The following is an 11,425-nucleotide window of genomic DNA, read 5'->3' on the forward strand; positions in this document are numbered from 1 at the left end:
GCAATGGCAGCCAGCTGGGTGCATTACTACTGTCACTAGTGCAGCGGCATATTGGTTTGATGCGCTGTCTGATGCTATCAGGACAGAGACTTCTTTAGTTGAAATCCAAGATAGGATAAAAGCACTTAAATTAGCTAATTCCTTTATTACGGATGCCTCCCTTCAAGTTATCAAACTGGGAGCCAAGACCAAGAGCCTTATGGTTGAAGCCTTGGTCTGCGGATGTGTCCTTTAAGTCTAAGCTTCTAGATATTCCTTACAAGGGGAATACCTTGTTTGGACCTGGGCTAATGGAAATTATCTCTGATATCATGGGAGGTAAGGGTCATCTTCAGAGTAATTTTCGTTCCTTTCAAAATTTTAAGGGAAATTCTTCCTCTTCCTCCTCTAAGCAGGAACAATCTAAACCTGCATAGAGACCCAAACAGTCTTGGAATAAGGGAAAACAATCCAAGCAGCTGGCTATTGAATCCAAGACAGCATGAAGGGCATACCCCCGATCCGGGATCGGTCTGGTAGGGGGCATACTTTCCTTCTTCGCTCAGGCTTGGGTTCGGGATGTTCAGGATCCCTGGGCAATAGAAATAGTGTCCCAGGGATACAAACTAGAGTTCAAAAGTTTTCCTCCCAGAGGCAGGTTTCTACTTTCAAGATTATCTGCACACCAGACAAAGAGAGACGTACTTACACTGCGTAAGAGACCTCTCCACCCTGGGAGTGATTGTTCCCATTCCAGTACAGGAACAGGGTTGGGGATTTTATTCGAATCTTTTTGTGGTTCCCAAAAAGGAGGGAACCTTCAGACTAATTTTAGACCTCCTTTATCCAGGAGGATCAATTTATGACAGAAGTGGATTTAAAGGATGGTACCTACATGTTCCTATTCACAGGGATCATCACAAGTTCCTAAAGTTTGCCTTCCTGGACAAACATTTTCAGTTTGTGGCTCTTCCTTTCTGTCTGGCCACAGCTCCCAGAGTTTTCAAAAAGGTTCTGGGATCACTGTTGGTGGTGCTTCGGTCACGGGGCATTGCAGTGGCGCCCTATCTGGACAACATCCTTGTCCAGGCGCCATCCTTTCAACAAGCAAGATCCCACACCGACATGGTGTTATCTTTTCTGCTATCTCATGGGTGGAAGGTAAATTTGGATAAAAGGAGTTCCTTGGTTCCAAATACAAGGGTGACTTTCTTAGGAACCATAATAGATTCCCTGTCTATGAAGATTTTTCTGACAGAAGTCAGGAAATCAAATATTATCGATACTTGCCTACTCCTTCAGTCCACTCCTCAGCCGTCAGTGGCTCAATGCATAGAAGTAACAGGATGATGGTGGCGGCAATGGACATCATCCGGTTTGCTTGGTTCCACCTCAGACCTCTGCAAGTTAAGCATGCTCAGGCAATGGAATGGAGATTGTGCGGACTTGTCTCCTCGAATACTTCTGGAGCAGGAGACTAGGGATTCTCTGCAATGGTGGTTGTCTCTGAATCACCTCTCCCAGGGAACCTGCTTTTGCAGACCATCTTGGGTGATTGTGACAATAGACGCCAGTCTTCTAGGGTGGGGAGCAGTCTGGGATCCCTAAAAGCTCAAGGAGTTTGGACTCGGTCAGAGTCTGTTCTTCCTATAAACATTCTGGAGCTGAGAGCTATCTTCAATGCTCTTCTGGCCTGGCCCCAGTTGGCCTCGGTCCGGTTTATCAGGTTCCAGTCGGACAATATAACTTCAGTGGCTTACATCAATCAGGGAGGAATGAGGAGCGATGACTGAGGTAGCTAAAATAATGCAGTGGGCGGAAGTCCACTCTTGCTGTCTGTCGGCGATCCACATCCCAGAGGTGGACAACTGGGGGGCGAATTTCCTAAGCAGGCAGACTTTTCATCCGGGGGAGTGGTACTCTATCCGGAAGTGTTTTCAAATCTGATTCTCAGGTGGGGTCAGCCGGAATAGGATCTCATGGCATCCCGACAAAATGCCAAGCTCCCGAGATACAGGTCGAGGTCCAAGGACCCCCAGACGGAGCTGATAGATGCTCTGGCGGTCCCTTGAACCTTCAGTCTAGCATACCTATCTCCTCCATTTGCTCTTCTTCCTTGGGTTATTGCGCAAATCAAACAGGAGAAGGTATTGGTGATCCTCATTGCACCAGCTTGGCCTCGCAGGATTTGGTATGCAGATCTGGTGGAGATGGCATCTCTGCCACCTTTGAGACTGACTCGGTCATAGAGACCATTATTCAAATGATTCAGGCTCGTAAGCCTGTAACTAGAAAGATTTACCATAAGATTTGGTGTAAATATCTCTATTGGTACAAATCCAAGGGCTACTCATGGAGTAAAGTTAGGATTCCTTGAATTTTGTCTTTTCTCCAAGAGGGTTTGGAGAAGGGATTATTGACAAGTTCCCTAAAAGGTAAAATCTCGGCCTTATCTATTTTGTTACTCAAATGTCCCAGATGTACAATCATTTTGTCCGGCGTTGGTCAGGATCAGTCCTGTATTCCAACCAGTTACTCCTCCATGGAGTCTTAATTTAGTTCTCAAACTTCTTCAAGGGGCTCCATTTGAGCCCATGCATTCCTTAGATATTAAGTTGTTATCTTGGAAAGTTTTATTTCTTGTTGCTAGTTCTGCTCGGAGAGTGTCTGAGCTCTCGGCATTACAGTATGAGTCTTCTTATCTTATTTTCCATTCAGATAAGGTAGTTTTACGTACTAAATTAGGATTCCTAAGGTTGTTTCTGATTGGAACATTAATCAGGAGATGGTTGTTCCTTCTTTGTGTACTAATCCTCCTCCTCAGAAAGAACGACTTTGCACAATTTGGACGTGGTCCATGCTTTGAAATTTTACTTGCAGGCGACTAAGGACTTTCGTCAGTCGTCTTCTTTGTTTATGAATTTCTCAGGAAAATGTAAGGGACAGAAAGCTACGGCAACTTATCTTTCCTTTTGGCTGAAGAGTATCATACGTTTTGCTTATGAGACTGCTGGATAGCAGCCTCCTGAGAGAGTTACGGCTCATTCCACGAGGGCTGTTGCTTACTCATGGCATTCAAAAATTAAGCTTCTGTGGAACAGATTTGCAAGGCTGCAACTTGGTCTTCTCTTCACATTTTATTCAAAATTCTACACGTGACACTTTTGCCTCGGCTGAGGCCACTTTTGGGAGAAAGGTTCTTCAAGCAGAGGTGCCTTCTGTTTAGGATTCCTGTCTTGTCCCTCCTGTATCATCTGTGTACTCTAGCTTGGGTATTGAATCCCATTAGTAATTAAGATGATCCATGGACTCATCGTGTCATAAAAAAGAAAAGAAAATTTATGCTTACCTGATAAATTTATTTCTTTTTTGACACGATGATGTTCTTGTGAGACAGGTTGTTGATTATTTTAAACTTCAGACACCTCTGCACCTTGGTTTTTCCTTTATTTCCTTAACTTTGGTTGAATGACTGGAGTGGGAGGGAAGGGAGGAGCTATTTAACAGCTTTGCTGTGTTGCTCTTTGCCGCCTCCTGCTGACCAGTGGGTGAATATCCCATTAGTAATTAAGATGATCCGTGGACTCATCGTGTCAAAGAAGAAATACATTTATCAGGTAAGCATAAATTTTCTTTTTTAACTGTTTCTTCATTAAATTATATACTGATTTTTGTTTTTTTTACTGTTGCCAAAGTCCATCTCCATTATTCTCTGTCAAATAAAATGAATGTAAAATCCTTATGTACCATTGCCTCTGTATTATAGTAATCGTTATGCCATAGAATATGGGTATGAGATGGACTGTATGTGTAGGTACAAGTTGCCAGGAAAACGTTATAGCTAACTTTCTAAGGGCCAGATTAAGAGTAGCACGCTAACAGTTATGCGCAAACTAAAAAGGGTTTATCGTTGCTGTTCGTGCGCATCAGATGTAGCAATCATATTACAAAATCAAACGTGATTGATTGAGCACAATTGAAGTTAAGGCGCATCAGGAAAGCATCATAAGAGCTCTAGTTAACTGTTTTGTGAAACAAAAAAGTATCACAAAGCAAATAAAAAATACATATATCAGTACAGTTACACTTATAATAACACCAGCTAATAAAATTATTTAAAAAAAAAATTGCACAGAAAAGTTATAAGGGCTTAAATATGAGGTCTCAGATGAAAAAAAAGGCAGGCACTGGGCTTTAACATTGAAATACATACATATACATGCCTATATATATATATATATATATATATATATATTTATTTATTTATTTATAAAGTATTTTACCAGGAAGGATACATTGAGATTTATCTCGTTTTCAAGTATGTACTGGGTCCACAAAACATTGCATTGATACAATAGGGTACAATAAAATTCAAAAACAATAATACACAATAGATGGAATTTTTTTACATACAACAGGTAAGAAATATATAATCAACCATGACAGGTGCATTCTGTTTTGAGATATGTAGAGAGGGATCTCTTAAAGGATATTAGGCTTGGGGAAGGTTTGAAAGGGTGCGGGAGGTCATTCCATAACAGTGGCGCTCGGTAGGAAAAGGAGGATCGAGCTGCTTTATTTTTGTATTGAGGCAAGCTAAATAATGTGCTGGTACTGGATCGGAGGTTATAGGAGGTGGGAATAGCCAGGGAGAGCATTCTGCTCAGGTAGGGTGGGAGCGTTCCAGAAAGGCACTTAAACACAAGGCAGGAAAGATGGAGGGTGCGTCTGGATTCCAGCGTCAGCCAGTTTAGTTCTTTTAGCATGTCACAATGGTGGGTCTTGTAGTTACATTATAGCACAAAGCAGCAGAATGAGTTATACAATGTATGAAGTTTATTAAGGTGAGTTTGCGGTGCAGGTGCCTATACTATGTCCCCATAATCCATGATCGGCATCAGCATTTGCTGTACAATCTTTCCCTTTACTGTAGGGCTGAGGCAAGATTTGTTTCTGTACAGGGCACCTAATTTTGGATAAAGTTTAGATGCAAGTTTTTCTATGTGGAGGCCAAAAGATAGATTAGGGTCTAAGAACATACCAAAGTATTTGAAAGAGTGGACTGCGGTCAGCGTGCAATTGGATTTTGTTTTGATGCGTAGATGGGAATTTTGTAATTTGTGTAATTTAGGCCCAGCTCCAAAGATCATTGTGACAGTTTTGTCAGTGTTTAGGAAGAGTTTGTTTTTTGAGATCCACTTTTCTACCTCTGTGAACTGGTCTTGGAGCACTGCTTCAAGCTGTGGCAGATCAGATTTGTTGTCTGCGTACATGTGTACAGTTGAGGATTTGCAGACATAAGGCAAATCATTTATAAATAATGTGAATAGTAGGGGGCCGAGAATGGAACCTTGGGGAACACCACACGTGACTGGGAGAGGGAGGGAGTCACTGTTAGAAACAGAGACATATTGTGATCGACCCGATACATATGATCTAAACCAGGTTAACGGACGATCAGCAATACCAGAGTTTTTTAGTTTGAGCAGTAGTATGTCGTGGTCCACTGTGTCAAAAGCCTTAGCAAAATCAAGGAAAATAACTCCAGTTAGGTCTCCTTGTTCCATGCCAGTTTGGATGTCGTTGCAAACTTTTAGGAGGGCAATTGTAGTGGAGTGATTCGGTCGAAAACCTGATTGATCAGGGGTCAGATAGTTAGAAAGTTGTTAATACTCGCATAATTGCGTATGGACGCATTTTTTAAAAGATTTTTGACAATACTGGGAGCAATGATATTGGGCGATAGTTAGAAACCAAGGTTAACTCCCCACTTTTATGAATAGGCACTACTCTTGCAGTTTTCCAGAGTTTAGGTATGTAGCCAGACACCAATGATTCGTTAATTAAGGTTGTGGCAGGCTTAGCAATTGCAGGCGCACTGAGCTTCAACAGCATTGCTGGGATTTGATCAGGTCCAGACTGGTTTTTCATTTTTAGATTATTAAGGTGTTTCTTAACGACATTGATGGGTACAGGTCTAAAATTTGCTGTTTTAGTGGGGCCTGATCCACATTTGTAGCTTCAGGATGCATGCCATTTATTAGTTTGTCAATCAGGGTGGTGGAGCATCCGACAAAATAATTGTTAAAGGCATTTGCTACTTCTAAGGGGAGTTGCAGGTTTTGGTTATCCACATTGACAGTGGAGGGTTGGGAGTGGATTGGTGGATTTTGTAAGTTATTTATGAGTTTCCAAAACTTTCTAGGGTTAGATATGTTATTGTTCAGATTTTCACAGAAATATTGTGCCTTAGCCAATTTTGTTTGTTTAGTGCATATATTTCGCTATTGTCTATATACACATTGATCATTCATAGAGCCAGTATGCTTGAACTTTGACTACATTACATTTGAATGAGGTCAGCTGTGATCCAATTCAAGTGTGCTCCTTTTACTCTCATCTTACGCAGCGGGGCATGTATATTCCAAACTTGTAGGAGTTCATACTGAAAGAATTCAACTGCAGAGTCTAGATCTGGGATTAGGTTTAATCTGTGCCAGGGGAGGTTCTTGATGTCATTTAGAAATTAATGAATATTACATTTTTTTAAAGGACCTGGTGATTTTAACCTTGGGAGAGGATTTAGTAGCCTTTATTTTGCGCACGCAGTACACTAAGCAGTGGTCACTGAAATTGTTAGGGAGAACACCTGCCTCCTGGATTCGGTCGGGAGAAGTGGATGATTATGGCTTTTGATGTTTATGCGAGTTGGGGAGGAGAATATATATATATATATATATATATATATATATATATATATATATATATATATATATATATATATGTGTGTGTGTATTTACATACACATATACACACATATAGACATATAAACACATAAATACATTTATATATATATATATATATATATATATATATATATATATATATGTGTGTGTGTGTGTGTGTGTGTGTGAATTGGAGCCCTTTGTAGTCTGTTAGATGAGAACATGAAAAATCATATTAATGTAATATTTATATTTAATAAAGTGTTATACTGTGTATTTACTACAAATATTTCACATTCCAATATGTTCTATGTATTTATGAATATATATTCCTATATATATATATATATATAGATGATTATATATATATATATATATATATATATATATATATATATATATATATATATATATATATATATATATATACAGGCAGTGCAGAATTATTAGGCAAATTAGTATTTTGACCACATCATCCTCTTTATGCATGTTGTCTTACTCCAAGCTGTATAGGCTCGAAAGCCTACTACTTATTAAGCATATTAGGTGATGTGCATCTCTGTAATGAGAAGGGGTGTGGTCTAATGACATCAACACCCTATATCAGGTGTGCATAATTATTAGGCAACTTCCTTTCCTTTGGCAAAATGGGTCAAAAGAAGGACTTGACAGGCTCAGAAAAGTAAAAAATAGTGAGATATCTTGCAGAGGGAGGCAGCACTCTTAAAATTGCAAAGCTTCTGAAGCGTGATCATCGAACAATCAGGCGTTTCATTCAAAATAGTCAACAGGGTCGCAAGAAGCATGTGGAAAAACCAAAGCACAAAATAACTGCCCATGAACTGAGAAAAGTCAAGCGTGCAGCTGCCACGATGCCACTTGCCACCAGTTTGGCCATATTTCAGAGCCTCAACATCACTGGAGTGCCCAAAAGCACAAGGTGTGCAATACTCAGAGACATGGCCAAGGTAAGAAAGGCTGAAAGACGACCACCACTGAACAAGACACACAAGCTGAAACGTCAAGACTGGGCCAAGAAATATCTCAAGACTGATTTTTCTAAGGTTTTATGGACTGATGAAATGAGAGTGAGTCTTGATGGGCCAGATGGATGGGCCCATGGCTGGATTGGTAAAGGGCAGAGAGCTCCAGTCCGACTCAGACGCCAGCAAGGTGGAGGTGGAGTACTGGTTTGGGCTGGTATCATCAAAGATGAGCTTGTGGGGCCTTTTCGGGTTGAGGATGGAGTCAAGCTCAACTCCCAGTCCTACTGCCAGTTTCTGGAAGACACCTTCTTCAAGCAGTGGTACAGGAAGAAGTCTGCATCCTTCAAGAAAAACATGATTTTCATGCAGGACAATGCTCCACCACACGCGTCCAAGTACTCCACAGCGTGGCTGGCAAGAAAGGGTATAAAAGAAGAAAATCTAATGACATGGCCTCCTTGTTCACCTGATCTGAACCCCATTGAGAACCTGTGGTCCATCATCAAATGTGAGATTTACAAGGAGGGAAAACAGTACACCTCTCTGAACAGTGTCTGGGAGGCTGTGGTTGCTGCTGCACGCAATGTTGATGGTGAACAGATCAAAACACTGACGAATCCATGGATGGCAGGCTTTTGAGTGTCCTTGCAAAGAAAGGTGGCTATATTGGTCACTGATTTGTTTTTGTTTTGTTTTTGAATGTCAGAAATGTATATTTGTGAATGTTGAGATGTTATATTGGTTTCACTGGTAAAAATAAATAATTGAAATGGGTATATATTTGTTTTTTGTTAAGTTGCCTAATAATTATGCACAGTAATAGTCACCTGCACACACAGATATCCCCCTAAAATAGCTAAAACTAAAAACAAACTAAAAACTTCTTCCAAAAATATTCAGCTTTGATATTAATGAATTTTTTGGGTTCATTGAGAACATGGTTGTTGTTCAATAATAAAATTAATCCTCAAAAATACAACTTGCCTAATAATTCTGCACTCCCTGTATATATATATATATATAATCATCTATATATATATATATATATATATATATATATATATATATATATATATATATATATATATATATATATATATATATGTATAAATATATATTTTAGCAAAAAACAAACAAACATGATATATGTAGAAATATGTATATATAAATTAATAGAACATTTTTTTGCCATGTGAAGAACATTGGAATGTGAGATATTAATATTTTCATGTCATATTTTCATGTTGGGTTAGCACACTTGAGAATATGCAATCGGGTTTGCACTTAAGTAGGGTGTTAGTTTTTTTCTCCAATTTTTTACCTTTTAACTCTTTAATATGAGCACTACATGAAGAGTGCAAAAAGCTCCCGTGTGAGCGGGAGCGTTAAATACCGCTCCACTTGTAATCTGGCCATAAATTGGGGTAAGCGGTTGTAAATATAAAGATCAACATGTTCTATTATTCATTTTGTTAGACTCTTTTTTATTTCCTATTAAAATGTAAGGATATCATATAATGCTCAAAATATTTATGAACCAAATACTTTATTGTTACGGATTTTGTTGTTGTTTTTTGGAGACTTTAATACAGGTTTTATCAAATAACTAGTTACTGTGACTCTATGGTCCTAACTGTAATCTATTTGAGATCACCATGTGAAAATTTCATATTAGTTTTTTGTATTTTTTGGCTTTATTTTCTAAGGCAAATTATAGATAAAATAAATAAATGTGCAAAAGTAAAGGACTCTGTTAGATTTTATTATTGCTCTGTTCCCTGCTTATAACAATGTGTTCAACTCCTGCAAAGGGATTAAACATATAGCCAAAGTCAGCTGCTGGGAGCTACCTGAACACATCTAGTGAGCCAATGACAAGAGACATAAATGTGTGACCAGCTAGCTCTCAGTGATGAATGCACAAATATTGTATATGTTGTAGATTATTTTTATAATTAAACATTTAGCAATCAAATCTTCAATTAAACATTTTACAAATAAATGTAAACCCATATAAGCTGTTGTCACACAAATCCAGTGTATGAGTTTACAAATATCCCATGTTTTTGCTGCCCGCCAGCTGCTAATTTTTCATAAAAAAAATTGGATTGGGGGGTCGTGTCCAAGCAGGAGCCATGATAGGACGCGTTATTTACAGCTCGTCAGGAATCCTCAAGAATTTACCAAAAATTGTTGCCTGAGGACACAATTTATGGGATCAGTTACTGCTGAGAACTACCTGAGCACAGGGAGAGCTGAAGAAACCTGCTTTAAGTCCTATTACATACTTCATTATTTGAATCCAGGCGGCTGCGGCCTACCTACATTAGCGTGACACTCCCCCCCCCCCCCCGGCCATGTGGGTTAAGTGGACACTTACAGTTTCAAGGGAGGATCATGTGGACTACCAAGCTTACATTTTATATATGACGACTTTTAGGTCTGATGGTGTTTTTTGTATGCAATAAGGATGAAAACTTATAAACCTCACTGATCTGTTTTTTTACACAAAGCTGTAAAAGGGCTTCAATCACCAGACGTGGTTTGAGTTCCGCATGTACTACACATATGGAGAAAGCAGGAGTGGGTTAAGTCTGTGAGTCTCGACAGGGCCTATGAGATGTACTTTAATGTGAGCTTGACTACTTTGGTGTATTTTGCATCAGCTAAATTATCTGTGCACCTTTACTTCTCTTCAAACTCATGTATGGTTGTGCACAATTCATTAATCCTCATCTCTCATCCTAATTTATGATGACTTTACTGTGTGATGACGTTTCTTATATATGCTAGGTATGAATGATTATTTACGATGCAAACTACTGATATTTTGATTAATTACTATGGTCCCCTTGCTATTGTACTCTAAACTTCCCCATTGTATGATTGATTATTTTCCTGTAAGTCACATGAGGGGGGGGTTGTTCATGGGTCATTCATTTGATTTATGTTAAACAGCACATCCCTGTATATTAATGTACATAACCTAGCAGAATATAGATACTTACACTCCTGTAGTGATATAGACTCTGCCTAATGTAGGAAGAGAGAGGCGCAGCTGCCCCTCTATTATTTTATGCTCCCTTTTCCATCCTCTGTATATTCGGCAGAGTTAAGCAGTCTCTGCCCTGTTCGGAGAACTACGGTTTGCTCTCCGAGCCCTACCATAGTGAATTAGGAATTCTTGCATTCATATGCCCTACCTTTACCCTTCGGCTTTTATTTCATTCTTGGATCCACCCATGGTCCTTGCGACATAGGAGGGCGAGCGTATAGTATAGGCCCATAAGTGACCTATCTTTACCTAAAACCCCTAGCGTAAAAGGTTTTATCAAGGCCCAAAAGTGGCCACTGTTGGTTTGATTGACGAGAGGGGTAAAAAATGAGGGAAGTATGGGTTTGCTCCCCATGCATTGTATTTTGCAAGTTGTAACCAGCAAATTATCTTGTTTTCTGTGAACTTTTTGTTATACGAACAAAAGTGTCTGTCTGTTTTTGTTTCCCTCAATAAAAATAAAAATTAAAAAAAAAGTTGGATTGCCCTACTGTAATAATCTTTTCTATGCATCCGCCGGCCAGAGGTGCATTATCAACAGCTGATTGGCTGTCAATTCCTGTAGTACCAAACAGTTAGCACAGATGAATATCTAATTAGTAATAAGGCTAGTTCCAAACAAATATAAATTAATAAAATAAACAAGTGTTCCTTTAGAGTACAATATTGATTTTTTTGTT

The sequence above is a fragment of the Bombina bombina genome, chromosome 5 (genome assembly GCF_027579735.1).
Source record: "Bombina bombina isolate aBomBom1 chromosome 5, aBomBom1.pri, whole genome shotgun sequence".
NCBI classification, from domain to species: Eukaryota; Metazoa; Chordata; class Amphibia; order Anura; family Bombinatoridae; genus Bombina; species Bombina bombina.